Consider the following 18,547-nt stretch of genomic DNA (forward strand, 5'->3'; position numbering starts at 1 on the left):
GACCAACACCATCAGAAGTGGCCCCCCTATATTATGTTGAATTAAGAATCCTCGGGGACATGACCCCCTATGCAAATTAATTAATCAATTCAATATTATTATGTTGGCAAATGTTAAAACCAATATTGGGCCTTGCTGGAATAGTTTTATTCAAAGTGAACTGTCAAGAGGGGCCGATAAGCCCTCACCGTGTTAGGGGCGCAAACTCAACGAACATAACACCGGTATGACGGAAACTAGGGTGGCAAGAGTGGAACAAAACACGAGGCATAAGGCCGAGGTTTCCACCCTTTACCTTTTGTCGCAAAGGATAGGCCAAAATGGTTTCTTATAATAAGCAAAGCGTTCTTGAGGGCACACAGGAATTTCTTCTAGTCACTTTCATCATGTTGGTTTGATTTGTGTTCGCTACTTTGATAATTTGATATGTGGGTGGACCGGTGCTTTAGTGCTATTCTTAATTGAACAAACCTCCCACTTATGATTAACGCCCATGCAAGCATCCACAACTACGAGAAAAGTATTAAGATAAAATCTAACCATAGCATTAAACATTTGGATCCAAATCGGTTCTTTATGAAGTAGAGCATAAACTAACGTTTAAGCTTCTGTCACTCTAGCAACCCGTAATCCAATAATTACTCCACAATACATTCCCTTAGGCCCAAATATGGTGAAGTGCCATCTAGTCGACATTCACATGACACCACTAAGGGAATCACAACATACATATCATCAAAATATTGAACACATATCAAGTTCACATGATTACTTGCAACATGACTTCTCATGTGACCTCAAGAACAAAAGTAACTACTCACAAATGACATTCATGCTCAAGATCATAGGGGTATTAAATAGCAAAATGGATATGAACATATAATCTTCCACCAAATAAACCATATAGTAATCAACTACAAGATGTAACCAACACTACTAGTCACCACAGGTACCAATCTGAGGTTCCGGTACAAAGATTGAACACAAGAGATGAACTAGAGTTTGAGAGCAGATGGTGACGTTGAAGATGTTGATGGAGATTGCCCACCTAAATATGAGAGGGTTGTTAGTGATGACGATGGCTTCGATTTCCCCCTCCAGGAGGGAAGTTACGCCGGTGGAAATGCTCCGCCGGAGGGCAAAAGTGCTCATGCCCAAGTTCCGCCTCGAGATGGCGGAGCTATGTCCCGAAAGTCCTCCCCTTATTTTTTCTAGGTCAAAATGACCTATATACCAGAAGATGGGCACCAGAGGTGGGCTGGGCTGAGCACAACCCACTAGGGCGTGCCTGGGGGGCCTAGCGCGCCCAGGTGTCTTGTGCTCACCAGGTGGCCCCCCTCCGGTAGTTATTTGCTCCAGTATTTTTCATATATTCCAAAATAATTCTCCGTAAAATTTCAGCTCATTTGCAGATGTGCAGAATAGGTGTCGTGATGTAGCTTTTTCAGGTTAAGAATTCCAGCTGCCGGTATTCTCCCTCTTTGTATAAACCTTGCATATTATGAGCGAAAAGGCATTAGAATTACTCCGTAAAGCATTATTATGCATAAAAACATTATAAATATGTAAAATGGACGTATCAGAGGTGCGTGGGATGTACAAAAACTATATTTTGTTTGAATGAATGTGGATTGATGTTCCATCATGTTATTGTGTTGTTTTTATTTAATGTGCCTCATGTTTGACCATATTTAACTGAAAGTGGCAAGTCATCAGCTTCGACCCCTATGTATAGTATACAAAGGGTGTCCCTTTAGGCAGTCATGACCCTTAGCCGATGTCTCGGTTCCTGAAGGTAGTTCATGCACATAGGGACTAGGCAATCAGACTATTACAACTTTATAACTTTCACTTAGTCATAGGAGCTTGACTGTGGGGGCTGATGATGAGCCCACGGTGTGTGAAGTGGTCGGCTCAGGTAGCGGAGGTCTATTCCAATGACCACTTCGGCTAATGCTAGGAAGAAGCCCCGTTTAACACGGCCAATCGCTAATGACACGTTGCTTAACATGGTCTTTGGACCGCCAACCAGTTTACGCTTGCCAAGACAGTTAGTTTTCGGCTTTCTGCACTGAGGCGATCTGCCATGCGAGATGGTGACACTATCACAGTGGTTCTCCCGTTACACCCTTAGCCGAATTGGTAGAAAATGTAAGGGGTAAACATAGGAGCCGGGCAACCCAACTATTGACCAAAATCTAGATTCGAAACTGATTCATATAATGCAAACATCCGAGATGCCGTGCAAGGTAATCGCCGTCTCTCCGTGGTACCTCGTGAGCCCCTCGTAAGTTCATTAACCCCTTCTTTCGCTGCAAGAAAGAAAATATCTGGATAAGTCGTTTTAAAATTTCAACCCAATCAGAGTTACGGATCTCCAGCAATTTAAGAAATGGTTTTCGGCCACAAAACTAGAATGCAAAAAAGAAGAGAACAGACACACACACACACACACACACACACACACACACACACACACACACACACACACATATATATATATATATATATATATATAGAGAGAGAGAGAGAGAGATGGTGATACAAGTGTAATGGTAAGTTGCATAGGTGCACTAGTTCGGCGAAGAGATGGTGATACAAGTGTAGTAGTGACAGTTTATATTGATTTAGTAATAGGAACAATAAAAAACAAGGTAACAAGTAACAAAAGTGAGCACAAATGGTATTGCAATGCTTTTAAATGAGGCCTAGGGTCCATAGTTTTGTAGTGCAATCTCTCAATAATGCTAATATAATTGGATCATATAGCCATCCCTCAACGTGCGATGAAGAATCACTCCAAAGTTTTTATCTAGTAGAGAACATAAGATGAAATTGTTTGTAGGGTACAAAACCACCTCAAAGTTATCCTTTCCGATTGATCTATCCAAGAGTTCATACTAAAATAACACCAATTTATCCTTTCCGATCGTTCTATCTAAGAGTTCGTACTAAAATAACACCATATGATACACAACAACCGACTCTAATGTCGCCTATATACTCCAATGTCATCACGAGTATCTGTGAGTTGATTATATGATATGGATCAAACAATTTTAGATTCATCATACTCAATCCAACACAAAGAACCTGAAAGAGTGCCCCAAGATTTCTACCGGAGAAACAAGGAAGAGAACGTGCATCAAGTCTATGCGTAGATTACCCAAATATCACCTCGGGAATCCGCGATTTGAGTGCCAAAAATCTCATCGAGTGAATCAATATGATACCCCATTGTCGCCACAGGTATTCATAACAAGACATACATCAAGTGTTCTCAAATCCATAAAAATATTCAATCTAGTAACAACGAGAACTCAAAGGGAAAACTCAATTCATCACAACAAGATAGAGAGGGGAAAACATCATATGATTCCACTATACTAACAAAGCTTGTGATACATCAAGATTGTGCCAAATCAACCACACGAGAGAGAAAGAGAGATTAAACACATAGCTACTAGTACAAACCCTCAGCTCCGAGGGTGGACTACTCCCTCCTCATCATGGTGGCCGCCGGGATGATGAAGATGGCCAGGTGATGATTTCCCCATCCAGCAGAGTGCCAGAATATGTTCTAGATTGGTTTTTCGTGGCTACAGAGTCTTGAGGCGGCGAAACTTATGATCTAGGTTTATTTTTCAGCATCTTTGTATTTATAGGATTTTTGGCGTCAGTTTCATTCTGAGATGGGCAACGAGGGGCCAACCACCCACCAGCACACGGGAAAGGCCCCTGGCATGCCCTAGTGGGTGGTGGCCACCTCCTTCACCTTCTGGCCCCGCCACATAGCTTATATTGCCTCTTTTGTTCCGAAAAAATTCGTCAAAAAGTTTCAGCTCATTTGGAGAACTTCCATTTCTGCACAAAAAACAACACCATGGTAGTTCTGCTGAAAACAATGTCAGTCCGGGTTAGTTCCATTCAAATCATACCAAAACCATATAAAATAAACATGGCATGAATACTTCATAAATTATAGATACGTTGGAGATGTATCAGCATCCCCAAGCTTAATTCCTACTCATCCTCGAGTAGGTAAATGATAAATAAATAATATTTGAAGTGTGAATGCTAGCATAGTGCATAAGTTTGATCAACGATAATTTCAATCACTTTTCCTAGAATCATAACATCAAATCTTTCTTATAAAACTCATCATTATAAAGTAACAATCAATTCACACATTACGGTTCAAACAATGCCTTCTCTTGAAACTTAACAACCTATGTTCTTAGTCACCAAACAATTGCAATTGAACTTATTCTCAACAAAGTTTAAGTAAGAGCTCTACATACTCAATCATCATATAGTCTTCTATGATTGCTAGTACTCAAAGCATATTTTTAGAAATAATGGCATCCATCAAACATAGAGAAAGGTAGGGGCTTAATGTTTCGCCTCCCAACTCATTTATCATAGAGATAATTGTCAAAAATAATAAATCATGATCAAATATAATTGACTGGCCATATGTGCCTAGATCTTTCCCCACCACATGATGCTTGACAACTAGAGAATAATTGAGGTTGAAATGAGGATGTATACTATTGACTCTTGCATGAAAGAAAATACTGAAAAGTAAAATATACGCCCTTCGCAGAGGGAAGCAGAGGTTGTCATGCACTTTTTATTTTTGGATGCACAATTTCTTTATGCAAAGTAATGTCACATTATATCGCCCCTGATGATAGCAACCTTTATTATGCAGTCCATCACTTTTTATTACTTTGCATCACAAGTTTGCACAACGCTTATTTTCCCTTACAATAAAAGATTAGACATATTTAGGAGCAATTTTTATTGCTTTATGCACCGATGACAACTGAGGGAGTCCTGGACTAGGGGTCCTCGGGCATCCGACCTATCCAATATGGGTCGGACTAATGGGCTATGTGTGACGCCCCGAGACCGATGGTCCAGTGACCTTCCATTTATTTTAGTTATTGTCGTGTGTTTATTATGTTTGTTGCCATGTTCATGTTGAGTGCTTGTCATATTTTGCTTCTTGCATCATGCTCTTTATTAATTGTATTTTGCCATCCTTCTTGTTCCCATGATCATCTTTGTAGTGTGCATATTTATTGTGTGCATATTTGTTGTGTGCTTGTTATCTTTGTGAACTCCTTCTTCTCATCTTCTTTGCTGTTCCATCTTTCCCTTCCATCTAAACCATCATCAAGTGCATCACCCCATCACTAGCTTCTTCTTTTCAATTCTCACACATTTCTTGCAAGTGGCATTTTCCTGTCCCAGAAAAATGTTCCTTATTTCTCTAAAACTCCTACACCATGCCAAGAACACCTCCTCTAATTTTCAGGTCTTTTGGAAGTGTTTTGGTTGGGCGAAAGATTTATTCAAGTTTGAGTTAATTTAAAACTTGCATAAATTTGCAGCCTCTAAAAATTGTCAAGTCATTTTATTCAAATAGTGGATAAATCAAGGAGCACATGGGTAAGTTTATATCCCTCATATTCCTTTTCAAACTCCCTAGCCTTTTCCTTTTCTTTACCTGGGAATTCAAATTTTCAGAAAAGAAAGAAAAGGAAATAGGGCCTCCCAGCAGCACCCCCTGGGCCTCCCCGTTCAAGCCCAGCAGCCAGGCCTCTCCTCTCCCTCTCCGCTGGTAATTCTCCACCATGGCACACCCCTTGGCCCACCTTGCAGTGACTCCCTCTTCACCTTTCTTCCTCCTCCACGCACAACCCTCACAGTAAAAACGCCCGAGCCAGGGGCACATGGCCACCGTGGCCGCGGTCTCGACGCGCCCCTCCTATAAAACCAGGGACCTGCGACCTAGGGTTTCCCTCTTCCCCTCTCACCGCCGCCACAATCCCTCTGCTTCCTTTGTTTGTCCTTCTTCTCCAAGAACAGAGCACCCGGGAGAAAACCCCGCCGTCGTCCATCGTCGAGCTCGCAGCTGGAGGGCGTCAAGCTCATCTCCGACATGTCCATCTGCTTCCTCGATGTCGACTATGTCTGTTCCCATGCGTTCCCCGCACTAGGTCGCCTCCACTATGTCATTGTCTTCTTCCCCTGCTTCCTCTTCTTCACGGAGCCGAGCACCGCTTCGATCAGCGCATCCTCCCGCCGACTCTGATCTCCGTCGACCTCGTACTACTCTAGTGGCACCCCCACGATGAAGATCTTTTCCTCCGCATCATCGTTCCCGTTGTTTTCCGTCATCGTTGCTGCCATTCAGCGCCCAACCCACATGCCTCGCTGCACGCCCGTTGTGGCTGTGGCCGAGCGCCTCGACCCGGGAGGCCGGCCTTTGTGTTTTTCTCTGGTTCGTCTTCTGCTTCACTTAGAGCCAAGCTGCTTCTTTAGCATGATCCACATACCCGTCAGCACACGCGCCCATGTATCGCTGTGCACCGCAGCCGAGACGAGCTCCAGCTTGATGCTCGAGCTCCGGCCTCTTTCCTCCGCTCGCCTCATGCACGCGCGCACCCTTGTACGTTTTCGCAACCCCGCCAGCGACCTGCAGCCGCTGGTGTTGGCTCCCGGCGCCGGCCATGTCCCCCGTCCTCCTAGCTCCTCCCGCCGCCCTCCTCCCTCTACTCCGGCGGCTCCGGCTGCCTCGGTTTCTGTGCGTCCACATCCAGAGGTTGACCCCCGAAATTTCCCTAAGTTTTGAAATCTTTGCATTCTGGTACACTATTCATTGCATCATATGTCCATGCATACTGCTCCGTTTCGTGCATGTGATATATCAAAATGTTCATCATGAGATGCTCTACGTTTAATTACATTGTGTGATGCTTGTTTGAGTCCATCTGGATGCCCAAAACATCGTTGCAAGAGTGCTATATGATATTAACTGTTGTCTGTTAACAGAACTTGATGATTTGTCTTTTTCGTTGCATTTTGTGTGTGCATCCTACGAGCATGGGCTCTACATGTGTTTTGTGCTAAATCATGCCATCCTCGCAGTGCTGCAATCCATATATTTTTGTGAGCCTTGTTGTGAGTGCATTGAGCTCGTGAAGTAGGGTACTTGCTGTTACTGTTTTGCTAGTCTGAATCTGCTATATCATGATGCTATGTAAACGTGCTGCTACAAGTCATTCTATGCATAATCTGGAGATGTTCACTAAGGATGTTTTGTTATACATGTCATGCTCTATCCATCCATGCCCCTGGTTGAATTTATATCCCGATGTATCTTGCTGTTATCTTGCTCCAAACTTGCTAAATAATGTTGCTGTCAACCTGTTAACATTAAGTTCAGTTTTGCCATGAGCTTTGCTAGTGATCCATGCATCCTATGAACTTGCTCTTGCCATGTTTAGCTTCATAATCATGTCTTCTTACTATTGGTTACCTTTTAATGCCATGTATTGCTCTGTGGTGAGTGATACAATCTCACCAACATGCCTACTTATTGTTGTTCATGCCATGTCTGAATCTGTCATATCATTTGCCATGTTTGCATGGATCCTACCATATTTTTTGTTGATCTTTAGAATTAGTTCAGTAAGGGAGTTTTGTTCTTTGTCTTTAGTATTAGAATTCCATACCTTTGTTTGCCATGTTAAGTTCTTGTATCATGTTGTTTGATAGCTCTAAACATTGCAACCTGATGTTATTTCTGCTAAGTCTGAAACTGTTATAATTTGCAATCTTGCCATGTCCTTTTGAGCATGTTATAGTGTTTTCTGGAGATAGCTCAGTGTTCATTTTTTGTCATGATTTACTTGTACTTCATGCCCATGCCTTTTGTTCTTATGTTGAGGTGATGTAGCATATTGTTTTGATGTTTGTAAGATGCCTAGTTGCTGTTTTGGACAACTTGTCCTTTAAACTTGTATAGTGTGTGTTGAACCGTTGCTCCGTTTTGAGTGTGCTCTATATGAAACTTTCTTGATTATGCATGAAGTTTCATATTATCATGTTGCATCCTTGTTTTGAGGTGTTTGCTTGATGTTTGGATGCATTTTGCATCAATGCCATGTTTAACTTGTTTTGCTCATATCTTCTAGGCCGTAGCTCCGAACTAAATGAACTTTATATGTAACTTGACTAGAATCTCGTGTAGATCATCTTGGTGCATCTTAACTTGCTGTTTAACAACTTCAACTTAATGTTTGTTCAGATCTGGAAAAACTTTGAAACTTGCATTTGAGGACTTACCGGAATTGTTATACGTTATTCCAGCCTCATTTAAACTTGCCTTGATGTGTTGCTCTTGTTGGCATCATCTCTTGCCATGAGTAGCTTCATGTAGCTTTCTCATGCATCATGCTTGGTTGTGCATCATGTCATGTATATGTGTTGTGTGTTTACCTTGTTGTTTGCTTCTTTCCAGTTGTGCTCCTTCTCGTTAGTTCCTGTTTTGTTGCGATCGTGAGGATTCGTTCATCTACGCTTGGTTCGTCTTCGTGGCTTCATCTTCTTCATGGACTCGTTCTTCTTCCTTGCGGGATTTCAGGCAAGAAGACCGTCACCTTGGATCTTACTACTATCATTGCTATGCTAGTTGCTTCGTTCTATCGCTATGCTGCGCTACCTATCACTTGTTCTTCAAGCCTCCCAATTTACAATGTCAGCCTCTAACCTTTTCCACCCTTCCTAGCAAACCGTTGCTTGGCTATGTTACCGCTTTGCTCAGCCCCTCTTATAGCATTGCTAGTTGCAGGTGAAGTTGAAATGCATCTATATACTTGGTAAAGGGTGGAAGGCTCGGCCTTATGCCTGGTGTTTTGTTCCACTCTTGTCGCCCTAGTTTCCGTCATACCAGTGTTATGTTCCTTGATTTTGTGTTCCTTACGCGGTTGGGTGGTTTATGGGCCCCCCTTGACAGTTCGCTTTGAATAAAACTCCTCCAGCAAGGCCCGACCTTGGTTTTACCATTTGCCTCACCACCACCTGTACCTTTCCCTTGGGTCGGCCAACCCGAGGGTCATATTTATTTTAGCCCCCCCAGGTCAGTGCTTCTCTAAGTGCTAGTCCAAACCAGAGCCCTTTGCAGCGCCCCCTCAGGGAAACTTGAGGTCTGGTTTTAGTTGTACGGATTTCTCATCCTGTGTTGCCCTGAGAACGAGATATGTGCAACTCCTATTGGGATGTCGGTGCATCGGGCGGTCTTGCTGGTATTGTTTTACCATTGTCGAAATGTCTTTTAAACCGGGATTCCGAGACTGATCGGGTCTTCCTGGGAGAAGGAATATCCTTCGTTGACTGTGAGAGCTTGTGATGGGCTAAGTTGGGACACCCCTGCAGGGTATAAACTTTTGAGAGCCGTGCCCGCGGTTATGTGGCAGATGGGAATTTGTTAATGTCCCGTTGTAGATAACTTGACACCAGATACGAATTAGAATGCATCAACCGTGTGTATAGCTGTGATGGTCTCTTTTCGGCGGAGTCCGGGAAGTGAACACGGTTTTTGGGTTATGTTTGATGTAAGTAGGAGTTCAGCACTTCTGGATCATTGCTATCTTCATGACCGTTCTGTTGTTTCTCTTCCCGCTCTCATTTGCGTATGATTAGCCACCATATATGCTTAGTCGCTGCTGCAACCTCACCACTTTACCCCTTCCTTTCCCATTAAGCTTTGCTAGTCTTGATACCCATGGTAATGGGAGTGCTGAGTCCTCGTGGCTCACAGATTACTACAACAACAGTTGCAGGTACAGGTTATGTGATGATCATGACGCGAGAGCGATGTTACTTGTTTTGGAGTTCTTCTTCTGCTTCTTCTTCGATTAGGGGATAGGTTCCAGGTCGGCAGCCTGGGCTAGCAGGGTGGATGTCGTTTGAGTTTCTGTTTGTGTTTCATCCGTAGTCGGATGGTGCTCTTATGTAAGATGATGTTGTATTGGTGTGGCATTAGCCATGTATGTAGCCCCATCTATTTATGTAATGTTGATGTAATGATATCCACCTTGCAAAGTGTTTCAATATGCGGGTCTATCCTTGGTGGGACCTTCGAGTTCCTCTTGGATAGGGTCGCATAGTGGACGTTACACTATGAAGATGAAGGAAGAAGACCACCTCTCGTGTCTGGTTAGGACTCATGTATGCGTGAACGCCAAGATTAGGTGTTTGGATATGCTATTTCCTTTCTCTGTAAACCAACTCTATACAACCCTAGGCCCCTCTGGTGTATATATAAACTGGAGGGTTTAGACCAGAGGCAGGATCACAATATTGATAGGCTAGACAAGCTAGGTTTTAGCCATTACGATCTCGAGGAAGATCAACTCTTGTAACCCCTATACTCATTGAATACAATCAAGCAGGACGTAGGGTTTTACCTCCTTTAATAGGGCCCAAACCTGGGTAAAATTGTGTCCCTTTGTACATTGCTACCAACGATCCTCAGACACATAGCTTCGGCCCCCCTACCCGAGATCTGCCAGTTTTGACAGCAACATTTATGCTTTCACTGAGAGCTCCGCTATGTTGTAAACAGAAGGATTGATGGCGCGCCTCCTCATCAACGATGATGATGCATCCGAGGAGACTTTTCTCCCCGGACAGGTCTTTGTGTTTGGAGGCTTCGTGCTATGTGCCGAGTCGACCGGCCACCTTGAGCAGGTCGGTAGTTACGCCCCCGGTCACCAGATCAGGTTTGTGAACTTGAATTACGTAACCGATATCCGAGGAGATCTGATCTTCGAAGGGTTCGCGGCCCCGACTGCTGCTCCCTACCCTCATGAAGAAGGCCCTTCGGAGTCGCTGTCAGATCCCGTCCAGGGGTCAATGTTCACACATGCCTCAGCCTTAGATCCGGGGCAGATCATGTCATCCGAAGACGGGAGGATCTACCCCGCCGGACTCTCTCCTATCATAGAGCTCTCAACCGGAAACCCGGATGCAATCGCGCTGTTGGTAAACCCGGAGTCAAATGGAACTCTCCCAGTCATCGGAGAGCCAGATTCGTCTCTAGGCGATAAATCCGAACTATTGAGATCTGCGCCCACCGGGCTCAACCAAGCGCCCGGACCCGCAGATCCGCAGACTCGCTCCAACTTTTGCTGTTAGACGAAGCACTGGGCAAAATACAATCTCTTGCCATTACAGAAGCTTTGCCTCTGAACTACACCCAACATAGGCTGGGGGCTGAGGTCGGGGAGTTTTGCACCCCACCCACCACCCACTTAATAGCCACTGTCGAGGATTTAACCGACATGCTAAACTATGCCTCCGAGGACATCAACGGCATCGACGATGATGTCGACGCTGAACAAAGCCAAAACCCGCCTATCACAGGGCGTTGGATGACCACTTCTACCTACAATGTATACATGGTGGACAGTCCTGAGGAAAAGGACGACGATGGCGTTCAATATCCAGGCAAGGACAAGCCCGTCGATGAACCACCAAAGCGCTAGCATCAGCGGTGCTGCTCACGATCGCGTCGGGCAAAGGATAGTAATACCGGCACTGGAGACAATGAAACCGCGGATAATGCTGAAGACCGCGACCACCCCGTCAAGCCCACGTTTGAACATGAAGAAAGGGAGGAGGGTCAGTACAACCCCGAACACTCTAATCACGAGGACTCAGAAGACAGCAACTACTTACCTACCTCCAAAAAGCGACTGTCATGATAAGCGAGAGCTGGTCAGTGATCCGGTGACTTAGTGTTATACTACAGATTGTTAGAGATTCTTACTGTGTTATACGAGGGGCTAGGCTTTGACCAGCGGTGTTGCAAAGGCACTGTAACCCGGATAGCGGCACAATGCAGGAGGGGTTTGTACTTAGCCCCACAAATGGACTCCTATTGCTGAGTGAAGGCAATAAAGCCATATAGTCTGATCGCCTAGTTCACCTTGCGGATGCCTCCTCTATGGACCAACACGTTCGATAAAGTGCGGCCATGCATTCATGAACACCCCTGTAATATTTACATGGGGACAGAAGCTGACGACTGGCAACCTTCAGAAAAATTGAAACAATAAACGGTCGCACAGGAGGATAAATTAACACAAAGGGTGCAATCATAGCGCGGATTCATAACATAGTTTCTTCCACCCGAGTACATCTAATTGAACATAACTTCCTTTAAACACTGGCCCCCTACTATTTGAGCCCCTTCTACGACATCTTCAAAGTACCTCTCCGGCTTCCGATGATCTTTGCCCCCAGGCGGCCCCGCGGTCGCCATTTCGGTGGCCTTCATCATCGCCCATTGCATCTTGACGCGGGCGAAGGCCATCCGGGCACCTTCTATGCAGGCCAACCGCTTTATGGCGTCGATCCGAGGATGCGTGTTGACAAGCCGCTTCACGAGGCCGAAGTAGCTGCTGGGCATGGGCTCGGCTGGCCAAAGTTGGACTATTAGATCCTTCATGGCCAAGCCAGCCACCCTATGCAGCTCGGTCAGCTGCTTCAGCTGGTCTCGAAGAGGCATTGGATGCTCCGGTGCGAGATACTGCGACCAGAACAACTTCTCAGTCGAGCTCCCCTCTTGGGCTCGGAGGAACTGCATGGCATCGACGACACTCCTCGGAAGATCCGCAAACACGCCTAGAGAACTCCAAACTCGGGTGAGCAAGATATACCTCCTACTTCCAAATTTACTCTGGAGAAGAAAGGCCTTACTGGCCGCTATCTGCCTTGCCTGCTGGATCTCCTCGCAAGCGCTCTGGGACTCAACTCGGGCCTCCTTAACATCCTAGAGAGCCTTGGCGAGTTCGGATGCTTGTTCTGAAGTCTTCTGCTCCAAGGACTCGCACTTGATAATGGCGTCCTTGATCTCTTGCTCAACTTCGGCCACCCAAGCTTCATGTTGGCGGCGGGCAGTCTGCTCCGCCTCCAACTCCTTAGCCGCCTTGTTAGTGGCTGCCTTGTTCGCCTCCGCCTCCTTCTTGGCCTGGGAAAGCGCGCCTTTGAGGGACTCAACCTCGGCTATGCCAACTATGATCATAATCACAAAATCCAATGAGTTAAAAGATGGATTATACTTATCACTACTGATATGTAACTTCAGCATACCTTTGTCTCCTCGAACTGCTTGTTGATGCAGTCGACCTCCTCATCAGCCACTCGCAGCTTCCGATTAAGCTCGAAAACCTCTGCAGCCTGGGTGGTAGCTACCAACATGGATGCCTATTACACACACTAGCACAATATATTAATGTCTGAATTATCATGGGATCCGCTGTCCGGCTTATTCTAATCCGGACAGAGTCTCAGGGGCTATTGTCTATATACGGGTTCATCCTATCGTATGAAAAATCTTTTAGGGCATTACGTCGCATACCTCAAAGCCCATTAGCAGGCTGTTGAAGGCTTCATTATGTCCGCTTTTGGCAGACTGAACCTTCTCCATAACCGCACCCATCAGGGCGCGGTGCTCCTCCATGATGGAAGCGCGTTGTGCTACCTCTTGAGCACTGTGTTGGTTTTCCCTTGAAGAGGAAAGGGTGATGCAGCAAAGTAGCGTATGTATTTCCCTCAGTTTTTGAGAACCAAGGTATCAATCCAGTAGGTGTCTACACGCAAATCCCTTGTACCTACACAAACAAATAAGAACCTTGCAACCAACGCGATAAAGGGGTTGTCAATACCTTCACGGCCACTTGCAAAAGTGAATATGATAGAGATAATAATAAGATAAATATTTTTGGTATTTTTATGATATAGATTGAAAAGTAAAGATTGCAAAATAAAATAGATTGGAAACGTATATGATGGAAAATAGACCTGGGGGCCATAGGTTTCACTAGTGGCTTCTCTCAAGATAGCATAAGTATTATGGTGGGTGAACAAATTACTGTCGAGCAATTGACAGAAAAGTGCATAGTTATGAGAATATCTAGGCATGATCATGTATATAGGCATCACGTCCGTGACAAGTAGATGAAACCATTCTGCATCTAATACTATTACTCCACACATCAACCGCTATCCAGCATGCATCTAGAGTATTAAGTTCATAAGAATAGAGTAATGCATTTGGCTAGATGACATGATTTAGAGGGATAAACTCAAGCAATATGATATAAACCCCATCTTTTTATCCTCGATGGCAACAATACAATATGTTCCTTGCTGCCCCTGCTGTCACTGGGAAAGGACACTTCAAGATTGAACCCAAAGCTAAGCACTTCTCCCGTTGCAAGAAAGATCAATCTAGTAGGCCAAACCAAAATGATAATTCGAAGAGACTTGCAAAGATAACCAATCATACATAAAAGAATTCAGAGGAGATTCAAATATTGTTCATAGATAATATTGATCATAAACCCACAATTCATCGGATCTCGACAAACACACCGCAAAAAGAATTACATTGAATAGATCTCCAAGAAGATCGAGGAGAACTTTGTATTGAGATCCAAAGAGAGAGAAGAAGCCATCTAGCTAATAACTATGGACCCGAAGGTCTATGGTAAACTACTCACACTTCATCAGAGAGGCTATGGTGTTGATGTAGAAGCCCTCAGTAATCGATTCCCCCTCCGGCGGAGTGCCGGAAAAGGCCCCAAGATGGCATCTCACATGTACAGAAGGTTGCATCGGTGGAAATAGGGTTTCGTGGTGCTCCTGGATGTTTTCAGGGTATATGAGTATATATAGGCGAAGGAAGTCAGTCAGGGGAGCCTCGAGGGGCCCACGAGGGTGGAGGCGCGGCTACCCACTGGGCGCGCCCTCCTACCTTGTGTCCGCCTCGTTTGTTCCTTGACGCCCACTCCAAGTCTCCTGGATTGTGTTTGTTCCAAAAATAACTCTCGCGAAGGTTTCATTCTGTTTGGACTCCATTTGATATTCCTTTTCTATGAAACACTGAAACAGGCAAAAAAACAGCAATTTGGGCTGGGTCTCCGGTTAATAGGTTAGTCCCAAAAATAATATAAAAGTGTATAGTAAAGCCATTAAACATCCAAAATAGGTAATATAATAGCATGGAACAATAAAAAATTATAGATACGTTGGAGACGTATCACGTTGCAGCGCTTCCTCCAAAGCATGAGCAGCTGTCGGTGTCAAAACCGGCGGATCTCGCGTAGGGGTCCTGATCTGTGCGTCTTAGGCTGATGGTAACAGGAAGCGAGGGACACAATGTTTACCCAGGTTCGGGCCCTCTCGATGGAGGTAAAACCCTAATTCTTGCTTGATTAATATTGAAGATATGAGTAGTACAAGAGTAGATCTACCACAAGATCGTAGAGGCTAAACCCTAAGAGCTAGCCTATGATGGTATGATTGTAATTGTGATCGGCCTTCTAAGGACCAACCTCTCCGGTTTATATAGACACCGGAGAGGGCTAGGGTTTACATGGAGTCGGTTACAAGGAAGGAAACACAAACACGGGCCGAAGTCTTGAGTCTTGTATCTTCACGCTTCAATAGTCCGGATGATGTATATAGTCTGGCTGTCCGGATACCCCCTAATCCAGGACTCCCTCAGTAGCCCCTGAACCAGGCTTCAATGATGATGAGTCCGGCATGCAGTCTTGTCTTCGACATTGCAAGGCGGGTTCCTTCTCCGAATACTCCAATGTAGCTACTATGACGAATAGTGTCCGGTTTCCCATCAATGTCGCACTCCTCGGCTTCAGTGCCTCAATAATGACCATCTCCACGTGTCAAGCGAATGCGAGGAGACGGGTCATTTTTACATTTGCCACCCGCGATCCTTCCAGCGTGCTGTCTATTTGAAGAGACAGGAATTCCCAGATCCAAACCTCACTCTCGCCCCTTGAGCAAGCATCCCACAGAGTGCTCTGGAAAAAACCATTCCAACATGGCCGGTCATCGCAGATCTTCTGCTCACTCTCCTTGCTCCAAGTTGGGGGATTGGGAAGAGTGTTTAGTTCCTCATAGCCATTTGATAAATTTACAAACCCAAGGGTTTCTCCCACCGGCGTTTATGGTCCCCGTTCGAGCCGCAATAGCCACCTATAACGGAGGGAACAAGCGAAGGGATCTCCTAATCCATCTCCAGAGGAGCGAATATGCTTTATCTCGCATCTGATAAGGGGCGTCGGGTTTCCCATCCACCCGTTTCTTCACGGGCTCTTGGAGTTCTATGGTCTCCAGTTGCACAACCTTACCCCTGCCTCCGTCCTACATATAGCAGGGTACGTTGCCCTTTGCGAGCTATTTTTGGCTGCAAACCTCACTTCGGGTTATGGAAGAAGCTGTTCTGCCTTGTCACCCGCACCTAGGGAGAATCCCTATGTCAAGTGGGCGAGACCGAAGTATGGCGCATTGTCGAGACCGGATACCTATCCGGCACTCCCAAGAAGGCACCAGAGAACTGGCCTTAGAGTGGTTTTACATTGATGACGTTCCCCTTCTGGATCCAGTCCGGACAGGTCTCCCCAAGTTCAGTAACGCCCGGCCGAGGGCACGTCTAGGCTGGCGCCCCCGGGGCCCCCAAGAGGAGGATACCAGGGAAATACATTTCCTGATGAGCAGGATAAAGTTACTGGCCAAATCCGGACGGATGATAGTCGAGGTCATGGAAATATGCATAATGCGGGGAGTGCAACCGCTTCAATATCGGGGGAAACCCATGTGGCAATTCAATGGGGAAGACGACGCCACCTGCTGCGGCCGTAAGGGTCCGGACTCCGCCACTGCTCTGGCAAGGATATTGTCCGATTTATACAAAGGGGAAGAGGAATAATTCCTTCGCATTAAACCGCGGGACGGATTCTCCATGTACAACCCCCCGGAGTCGGTAAGTCGTCATTCTTTTCCCTGCTTCACTTACTTTAGCATTCTCTGCAAAGATTACCCGCATCGATGTTTCCGAGTAGGAACTGAGGAGGGCCATAGAAGGAATATTCAGCCCCTCCCCGCAGCCATAGGACCCCGGAAGGGCCCTAGATCCAGGACTCGAAGAAGATTCGGATATTACTGTGGAGCTTGTCAACGGGGTATTTTATCAAGCGAGCTGTGATGGTGCCTCAGTGGCCATTATTGCCGACTATCCCGGACTGATCCCTGTGTCGCATGTAAGCCAAACTAAAAACCCTATCCTCCGAAGAGGACTCCCCTCTGGTATCATGCCTTACCCTAGAGGCGTCGTGCTGTTTGCAGAGACGACGGTCGGAGCACGAGGCCAAGCCCCTAGGGACTCGTCGAACACGGGCGTCCGGATCGGACAGGCTCAAGAGGAAGGTGGTGAGGGTCGACACACCGCTGCAGAGGTAAAGCAAAAACCTATCCTGCGATTATGGTATTTGAAGTATAACAGCGCCCTTCGTGTCCTGGCAGGAAAAGGAGCAGCCGGACTATACCCGGGGATCCTGCCCATCACGCCTCCACCAGCCGGGTTCCAGAACCGGTTTCGAGAGCGGAGGTGGACGCGGGGCCAGTGCCGCATAGTTCTCTGATAGAGGACGCGGATATGCTACCGGCCACGAACTCCGAAGTAGAGAGTGCCATGAATCACCGGCGCCAGAGGGCCGTGCTTCGTAACAACATCTTCTCCGAATAGGCTTTTAATGCCTTCAATTCGGGGGATGCATACATCCGAGTAGCTCAAGGCAGGCTTTCCCGAGCGACGGACCAGTATACCAAAGATATACGGGTAAGAAATTTTGATAAGTATGTATAACAGTAGCCCCTGAGACTTTAAACGGTTGGAACAACTATTTTAAGGATCAATTTATGCACAGGTTCTTGTGGATAAGAATGAACAATTAGTTCGGGAGCTGGAGGAATGCAAGGCCCAGCTGAGAGACACAGTTGCCAAGTTAGAGGAATCCCAGAATGCCTCATTTGGTAACATTTGTCTCAATTGTACGAAGATGCACCAGTTAGTAAGCGGCTGGTATGACTAGCCTAACAGAAAATTCTGCAGACAATCCCGGGGTGAATCCGGAGGGCGTAACAGATGATGACTCGCATCGCAAAAGGCAGCTAAAGGCTGGCGAACGCATCCTTAAGCAAGTTAGGAAAGAGAAGAACAATCTTCTAGATGCTAATATTCGGCTGGACGTGGAATTAAAAGATGTTCGCGCTCAACTGGCGGACTCCGTGAAGGAGAACAAAAGGCTTCCATGCGGTATTTACGGTGAGTGCCGAGACGAACTATATTATAGTTCGGCGAGGAAGTGTATTGAACGAATTTTTCTTGTAGGAATGTTAATGGGTCGCCCCGAGGAGGAGATGCCCTCATCTGCGGGCGAGGTACTACAAGAACTTCCACAGTTGCACGAGCGAGCTCGGTGGGTGATGCACGGCGTTACTCAGGCCTTGTGGCCATCAAGGTTCCTGCCGAATGGCATGGGGGAGCTTGTGGATCTGCTTCAAGGAGCCCGGCGGTGTTTCCTATTGTGGAAGATATCAGCTTGCCGACAAGGTGCAAGAGAAGCCTAGGAAATGGTGAAGACGCGCTACACCAAGCTGGACCCGAACCATATGGCCAAAGTAGGACCGGCGGGGCCAGATGGGTAAGAAATTCCCATTAGTCTGGTATATGACCAGGTAGCGTTAGCCGCCAAGTATTCTCAACAGGATTGTAAGCTAGATAGCCTGTTGGATGGTATAGAGGAGGAATATAGTCAGTCTAAATGACTGTGTAATTCAATGGACATAAGTAGTCCCTAGCCGGATTAAAATCATTTGTCAT

This window comes from Triticum aestivum, chromosome 2B (assembly GCF_018294505.1).
Source record: "Triticum aestivum cultivar Chinese Spring chromosome 2B, IWGSC CS RefSeq v2.1, whole genome shotgun sequence".
NCBI classification, from domain to species: domain Eukaryota; kingdom Viridiplantae; phylum Streptophyta; class Magnoliopsida; order Poales; family Poaceae; genus Triticum; species Triticum aestivum.